Below are 14,197 nucleotides of genomic sequence, written 5' to 3'. Positions count from 1 at the left end.
ATATCCATCCATGTTGACAAAAAGCAGCTACCTTATTGGTGTAGAAGGATCACGTGTCGAACCGTGCCACCAAAATCCTATTACGCTCTGAAGAAACTAGTTCTGCATAAAACATAGACGCAACGATAATCGACTGGAATTTCAGCGACAAACTTTTTTTGGTAGCTTAGCACGACTCGTTCTTTTTTATGAGCTAAATATTGTGTAGATGCCAGACTGTGGAGCGGGAATCATTTTCTAAAATACTTTGTGGTTCACCTTGCGGCCTACCTCTTTGTAATTTTAATTGAGTTATTGGTTGAAAATTAAGTAATTAACAAACATTCATCAAATAATAAAACCATTGAGAAATGGTCCCCTAAATAACCTTACCAACATGCCCATTTTCATCATATCCCATTCTTAATCCTTATCCAACCAGGATTTACATTTGCATGCATTGAAGGGAGGAATCTCCCTTTTTTTAACAAAAAAGATTGAAATCTCTATCTGTCTGCAATACCGCTCTCGGCCTCTACGCAACTCGGCGCTCTCACGCTTGCCAGGCATAGACAGTAGAAGAAAGCACACGCAGCAATTGACTGGTTGGACAACCCTGGATACAGGACTGTTAACGGTGTGTTTTTCACCTGGAAGTCTCTAGAAATCTGGCACCTTATTGAACGAAATTAAAAAGAGTGAAAGAGTTCACAGACACCAGAATGAACGCGTTCACAGTATCGTTCATCAGGCCGTAATACAGTACGTTCAGTTCACGTTCACCCAAATTATCAACAAGTTCATGAACTTTCGTTCAATGAACGAGTTCAGGCGCAACACTTGATTTAACCCCTACTGGAGATAGTTGTGGGAGACGACGATGATTGGTCAAAGTTGCGGGAAAATTGCAACGTCGCGCTGAATTCGCGGGGAATCGTTGAATTCGCGTGAATTGGTGCGATCGCAACATCGCGAATTCCTGGAGGGTCTGAATAATGTAACCCCTTTCTCACTGAGCCATACACAATTTAGTTTTTCTTTACAAAGACAAAAACACTGCAGAATTACCCTTTCTATACATTTCATAAAGAAATCGATATACTGTGATAGAACTCTTTCATATCCCATATCTTTGGAGAAAAAAATGTCATGTGCATGTACCACATAGCTGCCTTGTCACTGTTCCTTAAAGGCATTGTTTTGTTTAGAGTTACTACTAGGGATGAATGTAAAACATGTATCTAAGTTCTAATATGTATACATTGTCTTCCATAGACAGTACAAATTTCTCTTTTAGAGGTCGCTACACGGATCTAACAGATGATGCTCTTGATCTGAAGGTGCTGCTATTTGGAGTATGTCCCACAGGCTTCGGCGAAGAACATATCGAGTGGCAGAGTCAATTTCGCTGTGGCATCTTGATGGCAACCACAAGCTCATAAAGTAAGTGGCTTGTTTTACTGTGATTCGTTCATTTGCCCTAACTGTGTCCCTAGCCAATGACAAGCTGATTATTTTATGAGTTTTGAATTGAAAATTAGATTTTCTGCGTCACATGAATGCAATAGAGTTTAGGATTTTTCTTTCTATTAAACGCCCAACATGTTGCATAGAAATGTATACAAATCATTTTAGCTGCATTCAAGCCATTTATATATTTTTTGTTATTTATAAAATAAGATGTGCAAGTGAAATCTTTTATTTTCCCTTCCTTCATCTCTTAGGTGGAGGATTGTAATCCATGGAGGAATCGATGGGTTCAGCCGACTGGTGGTTTTCCTGAAGGCTTCTAACAACAACAGAAGTGACATTGTAATGGACCTGTTTTCGGAAGCAGTCGCCCAGTTTGGTGTCCCATCCAGAGTCAGATGTGACTCTGGAGGGGAAAACAACGCCATTTGTCTCTTCATGGATGTCTTCCGAGGATCAACCCGAGGGAGTGCTTGAAGTGGGATGAGCACTCATAATCAACGCATTGAAAGACTGTGGGGCGATGTCTGGAGAGGCGTGACAAAAAAAACCGCAAGGTCCTACGTAGTGTGGTCAGGTCTGCTGAGTTTAACATCGGCAGGCCACCACTAGCCACTTTACATTGATGCATTTCTCACTAGTCACTTTACACACTGTCACTTTCAGCTACTGGTTGCATTATCAGCAATATTGCACTAAATGTACCCCACTTGTCTTAGGTTAGTATAGGTCTAAGGTTAGTATAGGTCATTATCTGTATTAGAAGTCTAATATATTGTATACTATTTTGTATATTTAGGAGGTTTATAATTTGTTATTATAATTTCTTTTAGCTTATCATAGATCTAAGTACTTATTATGTTATGCCAGGTTGCTTTGCATTGACTTGTCCCAAAAATGTCAGTGCCCAGTCTGACTTTGTGGTGTTCTGTGTACCGGACAATAAGACTTGAAACAAATGTCTACCACTCCTTGTTTACATATCTATAGAGAAAATGAAGGAATCATTATTGCCAACAACGAAAGGCATCTTTGGGCTCTTCACTTCGTTTACCTGCCTCGTATAAAACGTGACCTTGGATTGTTTTGCAATCAATGGAATCACCACCTACTGAGGACTGCCAGATACATGTCCCCATATCAGATTTTTGTGCAAGGTTGTCTTGACACAACAGTTGCAACATCAGACTGGTATCCAAGGTATATTTGGAGCAACCAGTTCCAGGGGGTGGTCGACCAGGGGGCAGCTGCACTTGCCTTTGACTGGCTACAAAGAGTTGTGGTTCCCCTAAACCAATTTCAACCAAGTGACGAACAGCTGGAACACCTCAGGCAACACACAATCCTTTGGGTGGAGATAGAGACAGTTTGGGAACTGATCAGGTCCTCAATGTCCTGTCTTAAATACAGTGGACACACATCATTTATATGTTGTAATCACATTGTCAATAGGCCTTGGAATGAGTAAGCAGTCTCAATCATGTCGATGTAATAAAGATGAGCAGACCAAATACAATTTTGTGTGTGTTTAATGTTATTGCATTATGTAACTATGAAAATAGGATACATGTAGGACGAACAATATTCAGCCCTCCCAATGGATCAGCAGGATCATATACATAACAAATTGGAAGATGAGTATCACGCCTTTGAAATCCATACATTTAAACAGAACAAAATACATTCATTACGACTACATTTAGCCCTCCCCAATCTGATCTGCAGAACCTATTCCAACCTATTCCAAGCTCCACCTTTCTTTTAAAGTTGTCATAAGTCTGGCCCACAGGTACGTATAGCACCAGCGCGCACGTGTTTGCCTTTGGGAACGTGGCCAGTCCATCTTCTGGGTAGAGAAAGGTGAGCTCTGGCTGTACCGGAAATATGCAATATATACATGTTATAATAATAACAATTAAGCCTCTATAGTGCGTAGGCTAATTAATTCCTAGTCAAGTCAATAGCCTATATTTTTCTGTAGCCTTGTTTTGTGGTGTGTTTGGCCGAGAACTGATGTTTAAATGTACAGTGCATTATATAAACTGCATAATATACTAACCCCCTTGGGTTAGAATGAGATGTTTCCCTGCTCCAACACACCTGATTCAAATGAATGGGTCGTTAACCAGCTCTGCAGAAGCCTGCTTATAACAATTCATTTGAATCAGGTGTCGGAGCAGGGAAACATCTCAAACACGCAGGACAGGGGTGCCCTGAGGACCAGGGCTGGGAACCACTACCACTACTGATAGGTTCCCATTCCTATCCAGGGGGAAAACACCAGACCCTGTACATTTTCATTTACTCTCAATTACATTAAAAGTATTTTGTACATTCCCTGTGTTGGATATTACTCTATATCGCCATGGGCAGTGGTGTAGTGGTAAAAATAGAGGTGGGTAAACTATGAATTTTATTATTTATTTATTTTCAGCCCCCCCCCCCCCCCAGACGAGCTTTCACGCCTGTCTCATCCCCCCCCCCCCCCCCCCCGGCTTGTATCTGCATCATCGTAATTAAAAGAACGTTAATAATAGTAGGCTAGCCGTTTGTCCCTGTCTTAATGCGATGTTGTGCAAACCAAACGTACAAACGTGAATTGATCACTCTGTACTTGAGGCCTTTTGCGGGCATCTGTGGGAGCACTCGATGGTCTCTTCAAAAATCGCCTGATATCCATGGCTAATTAATCCATTCCGAACAGGTAAACTAATCCACCACGTGTGTGTACATACTTTGTGGATCCTGATTGGTGTCGCCGCCGCAACGCATTGATTGGAGGGTCACAGACCCTACAGCGCAGAAGAAATGATTCAGACTACAGCGTTTATATGTTAAACAATATGAAATTTAGTCTTTGGTGTTTTAAAATTAAACCAAATTTATTTCGGATTATTCCAACGGCAGAATACGAGGCTCACTTAGATGTGCGTAAACGCGCATAAACACTATTTACTGTGCGTGTCCACTGCAGCGACGCGAATCGCTTGCCATCGCTCGCCTTCCCACAGTTCACCACGCTCGGGGGCGTTTCAAACAGATTAATGTAAAATGTAGTTCTCTAAAGTCACTGTTGTAGTTGTCATGGCCAAGTGTGCAGACTTGGGTTTACATACTCGCAACATCGATCAAAATACAACTTGTATACAAAATACAAAACTGTTTAATAGACATAAACGTTGACATGTGTAAAAAACGTTAAAGTCTGCTAATCTGTCGATACGATAGGGAGTTCCAGCCGGGCTAGCTAGCTACTGTAGTTACCACAGAACGAAGTTACGTAATGTGACTAGACTGAATTTGAAAGTACAAGCACCAACAACTTCGGCAACCTTGCGCCATGCATCGTTTTTTTATTAACATCTCTGTACGAATACAGAGATGTGTCGTACAACACCGGGTAAGCAGCTACACAAGCAATTATTTTCTCCTCCATTCTGAAACTGAGAGCTAGAAATGTTTACCATGGTTGCTACGTTACGAGAAACAGGAAAACAATCCGATTGGCCATCGCTAGCGAAAATCGCTCCTCATTTGCATCAAGTTGAGAAAATCTCAACTCGAATCGCGTCGCGTCGCTACCCACAATGCACCACGCAAGCGATTCGCCTGGCTCTATTGAAAATGAATGGAAAACATTGCGTTGCTCGCATTGCGTCGCTCGCATCGCGTCGCTGCAGTGGACAAGCACCGTTAGAGGTGGATAAACGAAATTTCTACAATTTAGAGGTGGATAAACGCTATTTCCGAATTTCGGGAGGTGCGTAAACAGCAAATGTTTACTCCTCGACAGGTCTGCAAACACCTTTGTAAACCGAGATTGGTTTACGTTTAGCCCCCACTACATCCCTGGCCATGGGTATTACATGTTTTATTTCTTGAATAAGGCTACTCTGTGTACTGTCCAGGGGGGTATTCGTCGTAGCACGCTAAGCGGTTTAGCGAGCTAATTTTCAGGCTAAGATAAAAAACGCCCCTCTTTTTGGTTTGTGGAAGCAACTTTCGATAAATCACCATAGTAACATATCAATTAGCACTAACCTGCTCCAGAGCAGGCTAACGTAAGTGTAGCTGGATAAGCTTGCCACACCCCCAGAAAATAACATGGCAGCTCCCTTTTTGAGAGACCCAGTTGACCAAGGAGCTATAATTTAGTTAGATTAGCTTTCCACACCAATAGAGTTCTTCGCAATTGCCAAGATCTTTTATTTCACACGGATGAGTTCTTGTTTGAGCGATATCGATGGACTCATTTATTTGCAAGACCTTCTCGGGCCGTACATTGCAAATATCACACGCCGCAGCAAGCTTTATGCTTTATTATGAGCTTATGCTGCTGTATGTGAATATGTAACGCTATGTTTTAGGAAATGTCTTGTCTTATCTGTTGTGCCTGTGCTTTTTATATGTTTCACTGTGGGAGAGTGGGAAACGTCGTATCGATTCCTTTTTATGTCTTGACATGTGAAGAAATTGACAATAAAGCTACTTGAAACTTTAACTGTGCTTCAGACTGCATAGCCTTGAGGTTTTTTGCGTCAGGTAGGCTATAGGCTACATTTTTATACAGTATAGGCGATGCAGAAAACATTGGCAAAGCCGCAGCATGCGTTGCTGTAAGAAAAGTGTACTTGGCGCTTAACCAGCTGATGAATCAATTCATCATATTCCCTGGCCATCAAAGAGGGATTTACACATATGCCTACATGCATATACACATATATAGTACATGATATAAGCGCAGTAGCCTACATATATCCTCATAATTGTCTATGAATTCGTATCAATTAGATACTCTTTGGCCTTGTTTTTATTTAGCCTACTTATTCTGAAAGAGTTGAGATCATTATTTTCGCTCGCAAGATCTCATTCGATTATTAATTTCCATTAAGCCTATGTAGCGGGGTTTGCTCGTTTAATATTAGCAATACTTAATTTATAATAAAGTATGTAGTTCTTGGGGGCACCACCTCTTATTGTTAAAGGGATAGAGGAAACCTTATTGAATAATATTGAAATAATAGCCTTCGTAATAATCAGTCTAATCTTAAGTAGTGAATTCTATGAAAGTAGAGCAGATCAGATAACGGGAGTGATACGCGAATATTATACACAATGATTTATTTAGGAAAATTGAATTATAATGAACAAATACCAGATATGGGTTAGTCAGAGTAGTACAGTGGCTGGATGCAAATGAGGGCGAGCAACACAATGGCTGTGTAGAGCGTGTGTGAAGGGGGGAGGGAGAGAGAGAGGGGTAGAGAGGGACAGGTAGGCCTTTCTGGTAACAATGGACGAGCAAGGGCAACTAACTTAACAAGGGTTAAGCTATTTCATTTGTAAAATACAATCAAACATCAACAATTTAATCACAACATGCCAATATGTCACAAGTAAGAAATATTGCAAATCGTAGTTACTTTTGTCGGTTTGAAGAAGGAGTCAAAGGTTCGTTATGTCCAACGAATAGAAAGCGGAATCTCTCGTCAAAGTTCCGGGCGCTCAGTGAATGTGCCAATTGAGAGGAATAGGTTAGAGAGTGACGCGTTCACCTCAGTTTAATCCTACGAACAAGCGAGGGTGATTGTACGTTTGGGGGTTTTATACTCCAAAAGAACAAGGGGGGGGGGGGGGTCCCCGTGAAGGTGACCTCTTTCATTGGTCAGTTTCCCCCCACCTGGGCATCGTCCTGAGATCTGCCTAGGTGTGAAGTAGCTGTACCTTTTTGAGTTCCGTTATTTCAACTGTCCATGGAATGCTTAAACTTCAGAATATAACAATACAACATTCATAAATGGTTTTGTTAGTATGGTACAATCATTTTGATATCAAGATTGACTGACTTAACTATACTTGAAGGGAAGTTATAATCAAACCTCAATTAAACAACGTTCTAAGTAAATGAGAAAAACACACATTATAACACATCAACTACTGTCATTGAAATAGTGTCCATGAGCCATGTAGTCCTTGAGAATATGTTTGTAAATCCACATAAGAAAGTTCTTCCTTATAAATCCTTTGTCTGATACTGTGGGCCGTGTGGCCCCTGTTTCTGACCCCATGCTGGGCCAGAAGCTTTGAAGCTTCTCCTCTGGGAGAAGGACAAAGGGGGAAGACCCTCTCCTTGTCGGGGGTAGGAGAAGGTGTGATGGTACTGTGCTTTGTCTGTGGACTGTGCTACACCTATACCAGCAGGCACAATTAAAGAAATGTGATCTGATTGATTGGGGTAATGAGGCACTTAAGATGAGCCTATAGCCTACATTTCCCCAAAACTTTCGCATTTAGCTTATCGGCAATTTTTTCCCAAGATGCTTGTTTTGCTCTGGCAGCGGTGTTTGACGTAGCCATGATAATATGCTTATTGTCTAGAGACTCATTATAATAGTTTGCTCGGATGGCGAGAATAGCCTATCACCGCTCTCTCTTTCGTCTTTTCCGCCATCATACCGTTAGAAAATCACGGTTTTGGTGATCGACCTTTCCTGCCTTTTGAAGTAGGACGTGCACGTGCAATTTCCCTGATAAGTTTAGCCTGATTGAAATTAACCACATGATTTGGATGCGGATCAGCCGTTGACGAACCGATATTTGCTTTTCTCACTCATCTCGCTAATGTTAACGGGCTAAAGGGACAATTGATTAACTTAGCTTCAACCCTTACGACGAACGGGGCCCAGCTGTCTTCAACCCTGTGTATTCCTAACCTGTTTTGTTGTAATGTTATTGGGTGTGCTCAAGCCTTCGGCGAGAGCGCAACCTTTGTTCTCTCACATATATATTTATTTATTGTGAGAATGCTGTTAAGCATTCTCACAATAATGCTGTTAAGCATTATTGTGAGAATAGTGAGAATGCTGTTAAGCATTCTCACTATTGTTTTCCTGTTTCTCTTTATTATTATTATTATTGTGAGAATGCTGTTAAGCATTCTCACTATTGTTTTCCTGTTTCTCTTTATTATTATTATTATTATATCAACTTCTTAGTTCTTCCGCCGTTTTTTGGCCTTTAACTAGTTCTGCATACTTTCACCGATTCCTACAATTTTTGTATCAAAACGTTCAGCTCCTTCAGGAGATGTTGGAGATGTCCTTCAGGAGATGCTGTTAAGCATTCTCACTATTGTTTTCCTGTTTCTCTTTATTGTGAGAATGCTGTTAAGCATTCTCACTATTGTTTTCCTGTTTCTCTTTATTATTATTGTGAGAATGCTGTTAAGCATTCTCACTATTGTTTTCCTGTTTCTCTTTATTATTATTATTATTATTGTGAGAATGCTGTTAAGCATTCTCACTATTGTTTTCCTGTTTCTCTTTATTATTATTATTATATCAACTTCTTAGTTCTTCCGCCGTTTTTTGGCCTTTAACTAGTTCTGCATACTTTCACCGATTCCTACAATTCTTGTATCAAAACGTTCAGCTCCTTCAGGAGATGTTGGCTATGACTTGTGGTATTTCTCACTTTTATACTTTTTAAGACATTAAGGTTTTTGTGCAAATTATTCTCCCATTAAAAGTAATGGTAAATCCTTTCAAATCATTAAAAAGCTTCCTCCTCTTTCAAACGTAACTACTTCAGCATACTTTCAGCTAGAGACACCATTCAACCTTTAAAATGTTCACAAGACATTCAGCTATTCCCAAATGATTCAGCTTTTTCAAATATTCAGCCAATTTTGAATTATGACAGTTTGAAATACATTAAAATTTTTGCTCCTTTTTGATTTTTATGAAGGAGCAGCAAGCAGAGTGGCACACTGCTGGCTGCTCTTTTTCTGATATTCAACTAAATTGTCAAACAAATTCCTCTAACGTTCATATAGTTTAACGTACAGAAACAGGTTATACCTTAAAATGTAGGAAAAATTGTCCTCTTTCAGCCAATGTAACTACTAAAGAGCTCACATTTACAGATTTTCAGCTATGGGCCTTGAAGCGAGAGCAGCCTTTCAAATTCTCTCACTAACTTCAATGGAGAGGTGGGTAAAATCCGTCAGAGAAAGCAGGAAGGAAGACGATTTCGAAACTGCCGGTAGAGACATATTTCTGACCGCACAGACATATAAAGGACATCTCTGGTTTCGTCAGAGTCTTGGGTCTCGGAAAATATCCTTATATTTTGGATTGGACGTATAGTTTTGCGTCTAGGTCAACTTGTTTGAGGTGTGGATGCTAGGTAAATGTTCGTTTTTCTCTCTGCCTAGCTCGTTAGCTATCACAGCTGCGCCATCACCGTGGCAACCAAACAAACAAGCACCAGGAAAGCAAAAGGAACACGTTTTTGAAACTGCAGGTAGAGTCGTATTTCTGACTGCACAGACATATAAAGAATATCTCTGGTTTCGGCAGAGTCTTGGGTCTCGGAAAATATCCTTATATTTTGGTTTGGACGTACAGTTTTGCGTCTAGGTTATCTTGTTTGAGGTGTGGATTCTAGCTACATTTCTCTTATTCTCTGCCCTCAGCGCGTTAGCAATCATAGCTGCACCATCACCATAACGACAGACACGCACCACTCAGTCTCTCACACAGGTGATTGGTACGTTTACTTGACCATGAGAAACCCGATTACTAGCAATTGTCGGTTTATACCAATAATACGATTACTCCGCTTACATGTGTAATTAGTTATGCGATTACTCAATAAACGCGTCTACATGATTCTTTTTTATTAATCGTTGTATGCTCCACGGCCAAAACTTGCACCATCATCCTTCTGCAACAAAGTGTCGCCGTGTCTTCCTGTATCGGCTCTACTGCTGTATGTTTCATTCCATCAACACATTGAATCCTACTAAGAAAGCCGAGTAAACACACTCAATGGTAGGCTACATCTGGTACTGCTATTACTATCCCAACTATAATTTCAGCTGTTAAAACGATAATATTCTTGTTACGACTAGCTAGCCTACTTCTTCTGTTTAACAGTTCAGCTTTCAGCTTCTCCCGCATTGTAGGCTATTTTAGCTGTTAGCGTTGTTAGATGATGCAGTTCAGATTCCACACTGCCTCTTTCGTGTGACTCACACATTTTTGAAATTCATTTCAGCTTTCAGCTTGCGGGTATTTTCTCATTTATCACTTTTATACTTTTTTAAATATTAAGGTTTTTGTGCAAATTATTCTCCCTTTAAAAGTAATGGTAAATCCTTTCAAATCATTGTTGGAATGGTGCTCCAGCCCCTTTAAAAACCTTTCGGTTGCTTTGAAGCTTCAGCTTATAACTTTCTACTAAAGTTTCACAATTTTCCGCTTTTTTAGCATGGTCAGCTATCCCCATTCAGGTTTTCAGCATTCTCACTGCTGTTTCGCAGGAACAGCCGTTTCTAGTTATTATTATATCAACTTCTTAGTTCTTCCGCCGTTTTTCGGCCTTTAACTAGTTCTGCATACTTTCACCGATTCCTACAATTCTTGTATCAAAACGTTCAGCTCCTTCAGGAGATGTTGGCTATGACTTTTGGTATTTCTCACTTTTATACTTTTTAAGACATTAAGGTTTTTGTGCAAATTATTCTCCCATTAAAAGTAATGGTAAATCCTTTCAAATCATTAAAAAGCTTCCTCCTCTTTCAAACGTAACTACTTCAGCATACTTTCAGCTAGAGACACCATTCAACCTTCAAATATTCAGCCAATTTTGAATTATGACAGTTTGAAATACATTAAAATGTTTGCTCCTTCTTGATTTTTATGAATGAGAAGCAAGCAGAGTGGCACACTGCTGGCTGCTCTTTTTCTGATATTCAACTAAATTGTCAAACAAATTCCTCTAACGTTCATATAGTTTAACGTACAGAAACAAGTTATACCTTAAAATGTAGGAAAAATTGTCCTCTTTCAGCCAATGTAACTACTAAAGAGCTCACATTAACAGATTTTCAGCTATGGGCCTTGAAGCGAGAGTAGCCTTTCAAATTCTCTCACTAACTTCAATGGAGAGGTGGGTAAAATCCGTCAGAGAAAGCAGGAAGGAAGACGATTTCGAAACTGCCGGTAGAGACATATTTCTGACCGCACATACATATAAAGGACATCTCTAGTTTCGGCAGAGTCTTGGGTCTCGGAAAATATCCTCATTTTATTGATTGGACGTGTAGTTTTGTGTCTAGGTCAACTTGTTTGAGGTGTGGATGCTAGGTAAATGTTCGTTTTTCTCTCTGCCTAGCTCGTTAGCTATCACAGCTGCGCCATCACCGTGGCAACCAAACAGACACGCAACATGAAAGCAGAATTGGGTACACGTTTTCGAAACTGCCAAGAGTTGTATTTCTGACCGCACAGACATATAAAGGATATCTCTGGTTTCGGCAGTCTTGGGTCACGGAAAATATCATTATTTTTTGTATTGGACGTACAGTTTTGCGTCTAGGTTAACTTGTTTGAGGTATGGAGTCTAGCTACATTTCTGTTGTTCTCTCTTATAATCAAGCTAGCGCGATGGCTCTCCATAACTAAAAACGGGTCGATTTTTTTCCACAATCGACCAAATTGGCCAAACAAGGTATGTAGCTACATTGAGCTTAAAGTGTACATAATCTAGCCTCCATTCTAGTGACGCTACGACTGTCATCATATGGCGAAACCAGGTCACATAGCTAGCTACGTTTTTCCAGACATAATATTCGTTACCTAGCTACAAACAAATGCTTCGTAACTGAACAGTATTTACTTTGTATTGGCGATATTGACAACAGAGGTTAAGGAACTTGTCTTTAATTAAAAGATGGTCTCCGTTTTCAATTTGAAGCAGTAGATGTAGCTTATGTAGGAAATGTTCCATTGCATCCTCTCTCTAGTTTAGCTTCGGCTAGAGATGGACGACAATCACGATGCATGCATTATTCACGCCTACGGTGTTAATACAGTCTGTAAAAATACCACTTTGACACACTTGCAAGATGATCCGCTGGTTAGATGTAGCATGATCTTATTTACTACCCACAATAGTTCAACTTTTTTTGCTGCAGCATTTTAATCAGTTAGCTCCAGGTCATCTCTAAAATACATTTTAGACCTTTTGAAACCTGAGCAAATGACTTTCTACTAAATTTTCAAATTCTTCTGAATTATTTCTTTTTTTGCATTGTTCTCTTTTCTGTAGTTTTATGCCTTCGTCCAGCTCCTGCCCCTTTCAAAAATACCTTTCGGGCGCTTTGAAGCTTCAGCTTATAACTTTCTAAAAAAAATCACTATTTTCAGCTTTTTTAGCATGGTCAGCTATCCACATTCAGGTTTTCAGCATTCTCACTGCTGTTTCGCAGGAACTTATTATATCAACTTATTATTGATTATTCCTCCTAGTATTTCTGACCGCACAGACATATAAAGGACATCTCTGGTTTCGGCAGAGTCTTGGGTCTCGGAAAATATCCTTATATTTTGGATTGGACGTACAGTTTTGCGTCTAGGTTATCTTGTTTGAGGTATGGATTCTAGCTACATTTCTCTTATTCTCTGCCCTCAGCGCATTAGCAATCATAGCTGCACCATCGCCGTAACGACAGACACGCACCACTCAGTCTCTCACACACGTGATTGGTGCGTTTACTTGACCATGAGAAACACGATTACTAGCAATTGTCGGTTTATGCCAATAATACGATTACTCCGTTTACATGTGTAATTGGGTGTGCTCAAGCCTTCGGCGAGAGCACAACCTTTGTTCTCTCACATATATATTATTATTATTCTTTTTGCCCCCCTAAAACTCAGTCAATATTTGGCCTACATAGACAACCTAGGTGTCAAAAGTTTCGTCTTGGTAGCGATTGAGTTGCTTCTATTGGGATTTACGTTCCGTTGCATGGTTTAGGCTCAAGTTACGTTTTTGTGGCGAAAAGTGAAGCTAACGGTGGCTAATTTGCTAGCCACAGTCACTGACGTTACTAACGTCACTACGTCACTAACGTCACGAAAACACGCGTGATTACCTTTGGCAGAACATTCGTTTCGCATCTGTTAACTTGGGGGATAGCTAGGCTAACTATAGCTTTACTGCAAGGCAGCTGCAGAAACGCCACAAGCAAAGAGGCCAGGGTGATAACTATTTACTCATTTTACTTTGTGATATGACACACAATTGTGATGTGTAATGTACAATATAAGCTGATATTATTAAGGAAGTACATCTACTTTCGGAAACAGTAGTCTACTATTTCACTGAAGTATTAGCATCATGACATTAGCCTATGTTGCCCGGGCAACACATACTACGGTGGTCTATGATGTAGCGTTATCTGTTTTCAATCGTTAAAATAAACATTCCTCACATATACATTTTCGTTGTAGGATTTATTCTGACATTAGTAAACGATTTGTTGGTAAAATTACCATTACCTGTGGTTTCAAACCAGTGTACTGTTCATTCTACACTTCACTCGTATTTTCAGTTGTAAATGAGCAGCAAAGAAAAAATGCTTTTAAATCTATTTAATCTTTATAAATAATAAGTATGCATTTTCATATAAAATATACTGAAATCAGTTGTAAAAATGTCATTCAAAAACGGACCCCTGTGCCACCGACGCAAGCAAGCACACCCTACAATTTCCCCAGAAATTGTACCCTCTCTAGTTCTGCTTGCTGTTGCGCCACAATTTATCATTGGGTATACCCATCACATTGACCAGAGGCTTTGCCCTTACTATTTGTGCTCTCACACTGCCATCTAGTGGGCACTTTAGCGAACTTAAATGTATACCTTTTTCGAAATGTGAATGATATAGTATACAAAC

The sequence above is a fragment of the Osmerus mordax genome, chromosome 22 (assembly GCF_038355195.1).
Source record: "Osmerus mordax isolate fOsmMor3 chromosome 22, fOsmMor3.pri, whole genome shotgun sequence".
Lineage (NCBI taxonomy): Eukaryota > Metazoa > Chordata > Actinopteri > Osmeriformes > Osmeridae > Osmerus > Osmerus mordax.
This window is presented reverse-complemented; position numbering follows the sequence as displayed.